The sequence below is a fragment of the Palaemon carinicauda genome, chromosome 9 (genome assembly GCF_036898095.1).
Source record: "Palaemon carinicauda isolate YSFRI2023 chromosome 9, ASM3689809v2, whole genome shotgun sequence".
Lineage (NCBI taxonomy): Eukaryota > Metazoa > Arthropoda > Malacostraca > Decapoda > Palaemonidae > Palaemon > Palaemon carinicauda.
Window position 1 is genome coordinate 113,892,937 of NC_090733.1, and position 14,159 is coordinate 113,907,095.

At 52.0% G+C, this 14,159-nt stretch overlaps 1 protein-coding gene across 1 annotated transcript in view; it reads right to left on the reverse strand.

Annotated features, from left to right (window-relative positions):
• Positions 1–14,159, reverse strand: part of LOC137646837 (probable acyl-CoA dehydrogenase 6) — an 87,918-nt gene that overhangs the window by 72,503 nt on the left and 1,256 nt on the right. The gene's annotated exons all lie outside the window — the stretch shown is intronic.

A 14,159-nucleotide genomic window follows, 5' to 3' on the forward strand; every position in this document is an offset into this window, starting at 1 on the left:
ATAAGATCGGCACGGTCCCCTTGGAAGACGTGGAGTTCTTCCCAAACTTTGAGGCCTACCCGGACTGTTACGTCCGTCTGCGTTCTGAACCTGCCTCGAAGGAAGAGACCGAACCGAAGGAAGAGATAGTGTTCGATCTCGCAAAGGCCCAGGCTATGCTAGCCACCACATTCAAGAGTAGGGGCTTTACCTGCTCTAAGCTTCCGGCCCTGAGCAAGAAGCACCCTACTTATGTCGCACCTGAAAGTGCGATTCTTCCATTCCTGGAAAAGGCCTTAGCTGCGTGCCTTAAAGCTGCGGAAGAGGGGAAAGCCTGCCCTGCACTGGAGGAGTGCAGACCCTTCTCCATAGTAACTCCCCCTGACGCTCGACACTGGAAGGATGTCCAGCATACTTTCGTCGTGGGAAAACTAGATCCTGACGTCGCCGGACGTCAGTTTAATGAAGACCTCCCTAAGCTCAACGATCACCTCCTTCGTCGGGAACAAGATACGAAGGAGAGGCTCGCAGCATCCTTATCTCATCAAGTCCAACTTGAAATTATGGCCTGTGACACCAGAGTACCAGACCACTACATGGTACTCTCCAAATCCCACCTGATGACCGTGATGAAGGACTTGTACCACTTCATAAAGTCTCGGAGAGCCTGTCGTGAATTCGTGTTTGCAGGTGCCACCGTGAAACACGAACCCCGGAGGCTGATTTCCTCCAACATCTGGGGTAAACACCTCTTTCCTTCTGACCTCGTGAAGGAAATCACCGACAGAGCCGCCACGGAGAATAGGAACCTTCTCCACAAGTGGGGCATGTCCAGGAAAAGGAAACCCTCTCAGGACGACGGACCTCAACCTAAGAGGAAATCCCAAAAACAGAAACCCCAGCAACGTCAACAAAGACGTCAGTTTCCGGGACCCGCTACCTCCCAAGTGGTTGCCCAACCACAACAGACCTTTCAATTGGTCCCCCAACCGGTGTTGTCACAGTCACCGGTCTTCACCCCTGCTTTCGAGCAACAGTCAACTACCTTTCGTCCCAAAGGTAGAGGCTCATACAGGGGTGCAAGCAAAGACGCTTCTCGCCGTCCCTCCAGAGGCAGAGGAGGAAAGGGAGCTAGCGGCCGAGGCAGCAAGCCCTCGGGACACCAGAAGCAATGAAGTGCTTCCGGTGGGAGGAAGACTCCGCCAATTCCAGGATCGTTGGACCTTCGATCCCTGGGCACACAGCATCGTCAAGAAGGGTCTAGGCTGGAGTTGGACTCAACCACCCCCAATCTTCCAGCAATTCTTCCAACAATCAACCCCTCTTCTGGAAGAATATGTCCTAGATCTCTTGAACAAGAAGGTGATAAGGAAGGTAAAGTCCACCAGGTTCCAAGGGAGACTGTTTTGTGTCCCCAAGAAAGACTCAGACAAACTCAGAGTCATTCTGGACTTATCCCCCCTCAACAAGTTCATAGCGAACGACAAGTTCAAGATGCTGACTCTTCAACAGATAAGGACCCTTCTGCCTCGAGGTTCCTACACGGTCTCCATAGACCTGGCGGATGCCTACTGGCACGTTCCAATGAACCATCACGCTTCCTCCTACCTAGGATTTCGACTCCAAAGGAAAAGCTACGCCTTCCGGGCCATGCCCTTCGGCCTCAACGTGGCCCCTCGGATCTTCACAAAACTGGCGAATGCCATAGTACAACAGCTCCGCCTACGAAACGTCCAGGTGATGGCCTACCTCGACGACTGGCTAGTCTGGGCTCCATCGCCCGAAGATTGTGTAAAATCTTGCAACAAAGTCACCCAGTACCTAGAACACCTGGGATTCAAGATCAACGAGAAAAAATCTCGCCTCTCTCCAGCTCAGAAGTTCCAGTGGTTGGGAATCCACTGGAACCTTCAGTCACACCGCCTTTCCATCCCCCAGAAGAAAAGGAAGGAAATAGCAGGGTCTGTCAAGCGACTGCTGAAATCCAAACGCATTTCAAGACGCCAGCAGGAACGAGTTCTAGGCTCTCTACAGTTCGCCTCAGTGACAAACCCAGTGCTTCGCGCACAGCTAAAGGATGCCGCGGGAGTCTGGAGACGTTCGGCATCCATCGCTCGAAGAGACCTCAAGAGACGGCTTCCAAACAGACTACGACTTCTCCTAAAGCCGTGGTCAGAAGCAAAGGCCCTGAAAAGGTCCATTCCTCTCCAACACCCTCCTCCATCACTCAACATCCACACGGACGCTTCGCTGGAGGGTTGGGGAGGTCACTCCCACCAAAAACAGGCTCAAGGCACCTGGTCTCCCCTGTTCAAGACGTTCCACATAAACATCTTGGAGGCCATGGCGGTCCTTCTAACCCTAAAGAAGTTATCCCCGCCGCCCTCGATCCACATCCGTCTAACCCTAGACAACTCGGTGGTAGTTCGTTGTCTCAATCGCCAAGGCTCAAGATCGCCCCAGATAAATCAGGTGCTTCTCCCAATCTTCCGTCTGGCAGAGAAGAAGAAGTGGCACCTGTCTGCAGTTCACCTACAAGGATTCCGCAACGTGACAGCGGATGCTCTATCTCGGACAAACCCGATAGAGTCGGAATGGTCTCTAGACGCAAGATCGTTCTCCTTCATCTCTCACCAAGTCCCAGAACTTCAGATAGATCTCTTTGCAACGAGCGACAACAATCATCTTCCTCGGTATGTGGCCCCGTACGAGGACCCCAAAGCAGAAGCAGTGGATGCCATGTCACTGGATTGGAACAGATGGTCCAAGATCTACCTGTTCCCCCCCCACCAACCTTCTGTTGAAAGTCCTCTCCAAACTGAGAACCTTCAAAGGGACAGCGGCCCTAGTGGCTCCCAAGTGGCCTCGGAGCAACTGGTACCCCCTGGTCCTGGAGCTGCAGCCCAAGCTGATCCCTCTCCCGGGCCCAGTTCTCTCTCAACAAGTACAGAAGTCGACTGTCTTCGCTTCATCATCGAAAATCAAGGACCTTCATCTCATGATTTTCTCTCCCTAGCCGCAAAGAAGAGGTTTGGGATCTCGAAGAAAAGTCTGGACTTCCTAGAGGAATACAAGACCGAATCCACAAGACGGCAATATGAATCATCCTGGAGGAAATGGGTCTCCTTCGTCAAGACAAAAAATCCTAAAGAAATCACGATTGATTTCTGCATGTCCTTCTTTATTCACCTTCATGGACAGGGATTAGCAGCCAATACGATATCAACCTGCAAATCGGCCTTGACCAGACCAATTCTATATGCTTTCCAAATTGATCTGTCCAGCGACATCTTCAACAAACTACCGAAAGCATGTGCTCGCCTACGCCCAGCACCCCCACCGAAACCGATCTCCTGGTCACTAGACAAGGTGCTCCATTTCGCCTCCAACTTGGACAATGATTCATGCCATCTCAAGGATCTGACTCAGAAAGTTATATTTCTCTTTGCTCTCGCTTCAGGAGCTCGAGTCAGCGAAATAGTGGCATTATCAAGAGAGGATGGACACATCCTGTTTACCGATACAGGTGAAGTTACCCTCTCCCCTGATCCGACGTTTCTCGCCAAAAATGAATTACCCACCAAAAGATGGGGCCCTTGGAGAATATGCCCCCTGAAGGAGGATGCCTCTCTATGTCCAGTAGAGAGCCTCAAGGTCTATCTTCGCAGAACTTCAAACTTTGGTGGAGGCCAACTCTTCAAAGGAGAAACATCGGGCAGCGACCTGTCACTGAAACAATTAAGAGCGAAAATCACCTACTTCATTCGCAGAGCGGATCCTAACAGTACACCCGCTGGTCATGATCCTAGAAAAGTGGCATCATCTCTGAATTTCTTTCAGAGTATGGACTTTGAAAGCCTTAAAAACTTCACGGGTTGGAAGTCCTCGCGAGTTTTCTTTAAACATTATGCGAAACAAGTGCACGAAGTCAAACATTTTGTGGTAGCCGCAGGTAGTGTTATGAAACCTGCACCTAACTCTGCGTAGAACAGTGAGTTACTTGGAACTCTTCGGGTGCCTATGTTGACCCTCGAGCGATTCATAGTGATGTCGAAAACACTTAGTGCTTTTATAACTGTTCTTATCCCAGGTGAAATGTCATAGTTGTCACACAAGTGCCGCATGCCCTGAGCATGATGTGTTTTTTAATCAAAGACTTGCGTTCCTCGAGAACGAGTGCCTACTAATAAACTTGAAATTCCTTTTCAGATTCAAGAGCAAGTCTTTATTACTATGTACATTATAATTACTGTAAATGAACTTTACTTATTGCTGTAAATTATTTAATTTCTGCATTTGTGAAATAAAATTTCTATTTTATTACCTGTGCGTCTCAATCAGCTCCTACTTACTATGAAATACATGCCTGTCATAGTTTTATTATCCCCCCTTTTCCTTATGGTTATGAAGAAATTAAGATGCTAACTCTTAATTTATATTCACTCTGATTATGTAAGGTTCCAACACGAATACTTACTTTTAATACCCGGGAGATGAACCATCACTCTCAATACATAGTGCCCAACCACCACTGGTCTAATTTTCAGAATGTTCCTATACAAATACCAAACATTCGGCTTCATCTCCAAGTTCTTCAAGTTCTTCTATCAGGATGAATAGCCCTTCAATACCACTTTGACGTCGGCATGGCCCATGGGAACTTCACTGCCAAGGGGGGCAGGATGCTTCTTCCCTATGGTCCTTTATCAAAGATTACTATGCTGTTTTGTCAATGCCTTGGCACTTACTATTAGGGGAAAATCTACCACGATACATTGATTCTCTGGTATTCTTCCATCAGGACGCCATGGCTTGAGCCCAAAAAACGGATTTTGAGCGAAGCGAAAAATCTATTTTTGGGTGAGATAGCCATGGCGTCCTGATGGACCCTCCCTGCTACTTCGTCCAGTTTTAGATCCCACCCTGTTCTACTGTATCATGGTGATGGGCAAGCAACTGGCTTCAGGATGAAGACGGGCGTGACGTCATTTGAGCAATGGCGCCCGTTTGTTTACGTCTCGAGTATCAGTAGTAGCCACGAGTGAGATTGGCTGTGGAGCGGCTCCCAGCTATTCTCAACCCTTACACACCGAAGCATTAACTCTGTTCAGGGTGAAGATAGCTATGTGGCGCGTTCAGACATGCGTCCCCTGTTGATATACGATGTCTTAAAGGGAAACCTTTGGGATACTCGCTCCAGAAGTTAGAATTCTGTGATAACCTGTGGTTAAATTCTCTGGGAATATCTTAGTAGTTTTATACCCAAGGAAGCTACCAAAAAGGAACCTTCCATCAGGACGCCATGGCTATCTCACCCAAAAATAGATTTTTCGCTTCGCTCAAAATCCGTTTTATGAATGTGCCTCAACCTAACTTACCAGGTTTCTACCTGACTGACAGCAAAAACTATCCCCTATGAAATATAACCTGACTGCGAAGGCTATTTGATCTAGAAAATATAAGAATGCATTTTACCCTAAATTACTATACAAGATCCTTACATGTATGGCGGGCAAACCAAGCCTACTTCTCCATAAGTTAAAGAAAACTGAAATCACTCCATCCTCACCTTGCAAGGAGGGAAGTCCCAGTCTCCTCTTTAGCATCACACATTATCATATTTCTTAAGCAATATTAGGATGCATGGCTAGAAGTCACTTGTCCCTTTATAATTCTGTACAGTAAATTATATTTCTGTGAACCCAAATTCCGTAGTTGAAAGATTTAAAGACCTTGTACTAGCCACAAGCACTCAATACACACAAGGGAGCCATCATGTAAGTGAAGAGATTGGTTTAAAAATTCAAAGAAATTTTTAGAAAAGAGGCCAAAAAATTGATAAACCAAACTTTCTAGAGCAAATTCAAGCTTCCTGGCAATGAACTACAGTACTATATACTGTACTATCATATATGAAAATGACAAATTCGAAGATAATTTGTATTTCTCCTAACCATACAAACCTTAGCTATTTACATTGGGTTTACCTTTTAGCGCAGCTGAAATGACGAGCCATTAGTTTTAACGAGGGTTAATTACCCCTGCGCTAGTTAGCGGGGGTAGGGGAAGGGTAGCTTGCTACCCCTCCCCCCCCCCGCACCGGTGACTTGCTTCACTTCACTTAGAGGTAGGACTTGACTTGGGCGTCAGGGATGGCGGGCACATATGTGTAAATAGCTAAGGTTTGTATGGTTAGGAAAAATACAAATTATCTTCGAATTTGTCATTTGTTCCGTAACCGAAATACAAACCACGCTATTTACATTGGGTGACTTACCCCTTAGGAAGGGTAGAAAGTCCCCAGCCTTACTGACTTCGGCTTGCCCGGGGGCTCAATCCCTCAGTGAGCAGCACTAGAGAAAAGGAGCCCCTGTACCTCACAAGTTCCTAGCATCGCTAGGAACAAGTGGCCTACGTAAACAGTATGTGGAGGAGAGTGTGACTCGTCCTATGAAGTTGACCTTGAGACCTTCAGATAGGAATTCTAGGATAGGACGTTCCCAATACCACCTCGTCAGGGTATGGGAGATGCAACAGTATTAAGCTTAATACTAGGAGAACAAAGAAGCATGGGTTACCTGCAGAGGTCGAGGTCAGCTATGCGAGGACCAGGATGCTGCTCCCCAAGAGAGGGGAGAATGAAGAAAGAAGTAAGGGTCAGACATACTCTTTCATTCACGCAGACTAAGACCGGGTAACAACGCCCTCAACCTACTGCTACTTGTCCAAAAAGGAGCCTGAGGTTAGACCAGCTGTTGTGCAGCCACCACAGGGCCGATAGAAAACGTATCGAGGCTCCTGTGGGTCACGTCTTGCAGGTAGTGGGCTGTGAAGGTCGTCTAACGCTTCCAGACCCCAGCTTGAAGTACCTGTGTCACAGAGAAGTTTCTCTTGAAGGCCAGGGACGTAGCAATACCCCTGACATCGTGAGCCCGAGGGCGACGTGACGAAGGAGGGTCCGGATTCAAGGCATGGTGGATAACCCTTCGAATCCAGGCTGAGATGGTGTTCCTGGTGACCCTCCTCTTAGTCCTGCCTGTGCTCACAAACAAAGCTCGCACTTGAGGACGGACTGCAGCCGTTCTCTTCAAGTAGTGCCTCAGACACCTCAAGGGACATAGTAGCAGTCGGTCTGGGTCGCTTGTTACAGAACGGAGACTCGCAGCGATCCTGAAAGAGTCGAAGCGAGGATCCGGCACTCCAGGATTCTGAGTCTTGGCAACAAACTCAGGGACGAACCTGAACGTTACCTCCCCCCATCCCCTTGAATGGGTGATGTCGTACGAGAGACCATGAAGTTCACTAACCCACTTGGCCGAAGCCAAATCGAGTAGGAAAGCCGTCTTACAAGACAGGTGGCGATCGGAGGCCTGGCGTAATGGTTCGAAGGGAGGTCTCTTAAGAGACCTGAGGACTCGAACCACGTTCCAAGGAGGAGGTCTCACTTCCGACTGGGGGCAGGTAAGCTCATAGCTACGTATGAGTAAAGAGAGTTCTAGCGATGAAGAAATATCCACGCCCTTCAGCCTGAAGGCCAAGCTTAAGGCTGAGCGATAGCCTTTCACTGCCGAGACAGAAAGGCGCATTTCTTCCCGCAGATAAACGAGGAAGTCCGCTATTGCTGGAATAGTGGCATCGAGTGGAGAGATACCCCTCCCACGACACCAACCACAAAAGACTCTCCACTTCGCTTGGTAGACTCCCTCAGAGGACCTTCGCAGGTGCCGAGACATTTTCTCCGCAACCTGTTGCGAAAAGCCTCTCTCCGCGAGGAGACGCTGGATAGTCTCCAGGCGTGAAGCCGAAGCGAGGCTACGGCCCTGTGAGGGACGCCGGAGTGGGGTTGTCTGAGAAGCTCGTGTCGTGGAGGAAGCTCCCTCGGGAGCTCCGTCAGGAGCTGCAGAAGGTCCGGGAACCATTCCACGTGATGCCATAGCGGAGCTACCAAAGTCATCGAACAGTTGACCGATAGTCTGGTCCTGTTGAGCACCCTTCTCATCAGACAGAACGGTGGGAAGGCGTACACGTCGATGTTGTCCCACCGTTGCTGGAAAGCATCTTGCCAGAGTGCCTTGGGGTCCGGGACTGGGGAGTAGCACAGGGGCAGCTTGAAGTTCAATACTGTCGCGAACAAGTCCACAGTCGGGGAACCCCACAAAGTCAGGACTTTGTTGGCTATCTGAGGATCCAAAGACCACTCGGTACTCACTATCTGCAAGGCCCTGCTCAGACTGTCGGCGAGCACATTCCTCTTGCCAGGAATGAAGCGAACTGATTGTGTTATCGAGTGGATTTCGGTCCACCTCAGAGTCTCTACTCCAAGATGGGATAGTTGCTGCGAAAAAGTGCCTCCCTGCTTGTTGATATAAGCCACTACCGAGGTGTTGTCGCTCATCACCACCACGGAGTGACCCGTCAGGGACCGTTGGAACTGCTGAAGAGCCAGAAAAACGGCCTTCAATTCTAGCAGGTTGATGTGTAGGCACTTTTCTGATTCTGACCAAAGGCCTGAGGCCCTCTGGTTCAGAACGTGCGCCCCCCACCCTTCTTTTGACGCGTCCGAAAACAGAGTCAATTCCGGGGGGAGGACGAGAAGACTCACTCCCTTCCGCAGGTTCTCCTCGGCCAGCCACCATCGCAAGTCCGTCTGTTCCAAAGACCCCATTGGGATCAGAATGTCCGGAGAATCGGATCCTTGATTCCACCGGGACTTGAGCCGCCACTGTAGGGATCTCATCCTGAGGCGGCTGTTTGGGACCAGACGAGCCAGGGAGGATAGGTGACCTAAGAGACGCAACCACGATTGGGCGGGGAGCTCTTCTCGCCTGAGGAAGGGTTCCGCCACCCTCCTCAGCCTTGCTATCCGGTCGTCTGATGGAAAGGCTTTGTGGAGATTGGTGTCTATTAGCATGCCTAGATAAACCAGTCGTTGGGACGGCTGCAGAGAGGACTTCTCGAGGTTTACCACGATCCCCAGATCCTGGCAAAGATCCAGAAGCCTGTCTCGGTGCCGAAGAAGGGTCGACTCCGAGTCTGCTAGGACCAGCCAATCGTCCAGATAACGAAGGAGACGAATGCCGTTCCTGTGCGCCCAAGATGAAATCAGGGTGAACACTCTGGTGAACACCTGAGGAGCTGTGGAGAGACCGAAACACAGCACCTTGAACTGGTAGATCTTGTCGTCTAGGCAGAATCTCAGGTACTTCCTGGAAGACGGATGGATTGGGATCTGGAAGTACGCGTCCTTTAGATCCAGTGTGCACATGAAGTCTTGTGGTCTCACCGCAAGTCTGACCGTGTCTGCTGTCTCCATGCTGAACCAGGTTTGCTTGACAAACCCGTTCAGAGCTGAGAGGTCGATGACAGGTCTCCAGCCTCCAGTAGCCTTCTTTACAAGAAAGAGTCGACTGAAGAAGCCTGGGGAGCCGTCGACGACCTCCTGGAGAGCACCCTTCTCGAGCATGGTCTCGACTTCGGCCTGAAGGGCCAGCCCCTTTGCCGATCCTGTGGCATACGAGCTCAACGACACTGGATTCGCTGTCAGGGGAGGTTGAGATGTTGTGAACGGGACGCGATAGCCTTGGCCGATCACTGAGACCGTCCAAGCATCGGCCCCGTGTTGCTGCTACCTGCGGACGCAACGCTGAAGGCATCCCCCCACAGGTGGACACGCAGGGGGACTGCCACCCCTAGGGCTTGCGGCCGCGGCCGCCACCCCTAGGAGTCTTACCGCCCCTCTTACCCTTGGCTGGAAAGGGCTGGGGCTTAGACACCACCTTCTTAACTGCCGGTGCCTGTCTCGGAGCCTTACGAGGCTGCTGCTGCTGTTGCGGCGGAGCTGGAGGCTTATAGGGCCGAGCTGTAAGGGCCCTCTGAAGGAGGGAGTCCGTGCTGGATTTCCTCCACCTCTCAGCCGTTTGCTCCATGTCCCGAGGCTCAAACAGGTTCTCCCCCAGAAGGGAAGCATGTCGGAGCCTACACACATCCACGGCGGGGACCTTCGGATGGAATCTCTCGGTCACAGCATCGCGCCGCTTCAACACCGAGTTGGCCCACAGGGTGGTAACCTGGTACGCCAAAAACTCGATGGAGCGGGTGCCCAAGAGTAAGAAGGTCTCCAGGGCCTTCCTATTGGTCTCTTTGGACAAGTCCTCCGAGCACAATAGGATGCCCAGAGTTCCTAGCCAAAAGTCCAGCCACGAAGTGGCCTGCATGGCACACTTAGCGACTTTCTCATGGCTAAGGATATCTGCCGCCGAGAACGACACCTGCCGGGCAGAGAGCTTCTCAAAGGGAACTCCCTTCGCCAGCTCCTCCACGGAGTGATGGAGAGGAAGAGCGAGGCTGGCCTCACCCAAGATCTCGAAATACCTCCTCTGCTGAAGACGAGGAGGAGGGATGAGCTTGTTCCCGGCAGAGGAACGACTGGAGGAGGCAAGAATCGCGAGCTGAGCGTTGGCCATAGCTCTGGCACTCTTCAGACCCCGAGACCAGGGCAGAGCCGCACTGGACTTAGGGGCCTTCCGAACGTCAAACACCTCATCTAAGATAGTGTCTTTGCCTTCACGGGGGGCGATCACGGGGTCCATAAGTCCGTTAAGTTGCCTTATCAGGCTCAGGACCTGCCAGAAGGCATGTTCAGATTCCTGCTGATCTCCTCCTTGCGGGCTGGCAGCTAAGTCTCCTGTCCCAGGAATCTCTTCCTGGGGTGAAGCGTGGACGTTCCCCCGGGGAGCAGCGGGTTCCTGGCGAATCCTTGAAGATGATTTCGGGACGGTCTTGGAGTCCTTGGATTCCCTCCTGGGAGGGATACAGGATCCCAACAAAGAGGATCGAGGAGCCCCTTCCTCACGAGACGATTCTCCTCCATGAAACGAAGTCTCCCCACTGGTGCCGAGGGGAAGACTACCGCTTCACTGGACTCACCCGAAGACGGAAACGCCTCGTCCACAGGAGAAGGAGAAAGCACTCGAGCAGGAGAAGGGGGCTTCGCGACAGACCTCTTGGGAACCAACTTCGCCCTGGGGGAAGTCACCACGAAGTCCACTCCTCTCTTTCTCTTCAGCGTAGGAGAGGCAGCCGTTGGTTTGTTGCCCTGATCGGCGAGTGCTGGTTTCATAACCCTCACTAACGCCTGCATCAGAGGACCAAACCAAGTCTGTTGCTCCACGGACACAGAGTCCGAAATCCTCGCTGGCGGGAAAGGGATCGGGCGATCCTTTGGAGTGGACACCACAGTACCTGCCTGAAAAGAAGGGGGGGAAGAATGCACTAACCTCTCCGTAGTGTCTTCCTTGTCCTGCACTACAGTCCTGCGTTTGGGTGGAGGCGATCCCAAGCGCTGTCTAGGAACACGCGTTCCTGCTGCTACCACTGGCTGAGAAATTCGCCGCGAACGATGGTCGCGCGGGCGCGCAGGCGAGCGATCGCGTGGGCGCGCAGGCGAGTGGGCGTGAGGGTGTACAGGTGAACGAGCGCGTGTCCAAGTTGGCGAACGAATGCGTTGGCGCGATGGCGAGGGAACGCGTTGCTGCCACGTGGGTGAGGAAGGTCTCTGGCGGCGTAGATCAGCAGGCGATCGGTGGTGAGCTGGCGAACGCTGACGCGCAGGTGAGCGATGGCGCGTTATCGCATGGTGATGCGTTGGCGAGCGATTGCGCGTAAGACGCGCAGGTGAATGATCGCGCGATGGCGAGCTAGTAGATGGCGAACCATGTCCTTCAAGAACCTCTGGTCGATGAAGCGTTGGAGAACGCGTGCGCGCAGGTTGTAAATCACGCGGGCGATCAGGAGATCACCGATAAACAGGTGATCGTTGACGCGCAGGAGAACGCTGACGAACAGGCGACACTAGAATCGCCTGTGAACGCTGGCGAGCAGGTGATCGCTGGCGAGCAAGGGGGAGACGCGTGAGATCCTGTGAAGGAACAGGTGGCGCGGCGCGTTCACGAACAGGAAGATCGTAGGCGCGTGGGCGAACATGTGCTTTTGAAACACGCGCTGGAGAACGCGGACGATGTTGCGTAGACACAGGATGAGGATCGCGAGAGAGCTCAGGAGACTGATGGCGCGCAGGGCGATCAACAGGGACTGCAGGATGGTCAGAGACCACAGGAGAGCGCTGGCGAGCAGGAGGGCGATGATCCTCAAAAGAGCGCTGACGCTCAGAAGAGCGCCTGTGCGGTAACACTGCAGAAGGGCGAGCAGAAGAATGCTGGCGCGCTAAGCGCTCTTCAGGAACCACAGGATGTAGGATGTCCTCAGGAGAGCGAACATCAGGAGAGCGCCGGCGAACAGGTGAGCGCTGACGATCAGGAGAGCGCTGACGATCAGGAGAGCGCTGACGAGCAGGAGAGCGCTGACGAGCAGGAGAGCGCCTGTGCGCTAACACTGCACGTGAAAGGGAAGAATCCCTTTGCCCCAAAGGGACCGTTGCCCATCGGGTGACGAGTTCCCCAGAAGGTGAAGTTCTAGCAGGAGTTGGAGAATGGTCTGCAGAGAGGTCCAAAGGAGCAGGAGCTGTAGGCTGAGTATGACGAGGAGAGTCCCCTTCGGAGGAAGAAGATCCAAAAAGGCGCCTCTTAACCCCCTTATAAGGGGAAGGGAGGCCCTTGCGACGCAGCGGACGGTGAGCCTTACGGCGAAGGCGGCCACGGGGAAGATCATCAGGACCATCACTCCTCCGAAGGGGAGTCTCAGTCAAGGCACTACCCTTAGAGGGAAGCTGAACAGATGAAGAGCCCGTAGGACTCACTTCCCCCTTCGAAGGATGTACGGAAGGGGGAGGAGAGCCGTCAGCACCAGTATCCTCAACTGCACCTGCAGAGGATTGCCCAGACCCGTCGGAGGCCTCTGCCACCCAGACGTCGACGATAGACAGAGGGTCTACCTCTGCTACCGCCGGCGACTGCTTAACGGCGGCCTCCAACGAGACAAGGTCAATCAAGGCGACCCTGGAGGGCAAGCCCTTAAGCCCCAGGGAAGCCCAAATCTGTAAGAGATCATCATTAGTCAATGAATTATCAACAACCTCCCCCGGAGGAGGAGGGGGAACCGCCCTGCTATGGGAGGCGACGCCCTCTCCCCCCACCCAAGGTAGGGAAACAGAACTAGGGCCTGCGCTACTACTCGGCCGACTCTCCTTAGGAGCCGGACGAGGGGGAGCTTCGGAGGAGGTTTGGGCAGCGAAAGAAGAGTCCCGAGAACCCTCCTCCTTCAAGGCAACCCCCGAAGGAGAACGGTCTCTCTTGGACTTCTTCTTACGCCGGCGGCCAAACCTCTCCCACTGGGAGGCAGACCACTCCCTACACTCACTACACATGTTTTCCTGGTCACACAGTCGGCCCCGACACTGAGGGCAAAGGGTGTGAGGATCCGTCTCTAAGGCCGACATAAAGGTTCCACAAGGGCGGCCAGCAACACCAGGACGCGTACGCATAGTAAAGATGATAATAATAAACACACAAGCTGTAGTAAAGAAAAAGCAGAAAAAAGATTAAAGGCTGTCAACGAGGACGATGGACAGACACGTCTGTTCATCGCCGAGCCAAAAGTGAAGTGAAGCAAGTCACCGGTGTGTGGGGGGGGGGGGAGGGGTAGCAAGCTACCCTTCCCCTACCCCCGCTAACTAGCGCGGGGGTAATTAACCCTCGTTAAAACTATTGGCTCGTCATTTCAGCTGCGCTAAAAGGTAAACCCAATGTAAATAGCGTGGTTTATATTTCGGTTACAGAACAACTAATTTTTCTACACCAATTAGATCGGATCCTCAATCCAAAGCAATATGGTAAGGTTAAATTTAGTTGCGTTGCTTTGAATAAAAATATAGAAAACCCCAAATCTGCAGAGGCTGGGACATCTTAATGGGGTAGGGTAAATGAGGAAATGGGGGTTGTCTGCAGATCTGGCAGGTTATGGTTTTCTTAGAAATACAGAGTTAATTGGGTTAGGGGTAGAATTGGTGATCCCCGGGTCCTGATTATGTATGGATGCCTAATACCAAGTTTGACTTGGTTAGTTAGGTCATTTTACTGGTTTTATCATAGTTAAGACATTGGAACTCGCACTATAGAATTGATCTCTTCAAATTAGCCATCTTTAACCCATATCATTTAGTTGGTGGCTACTATTAAGGGTTACAAAATGTGGGGTTTATTTAAGATGCCAGCTATTCCCCATTA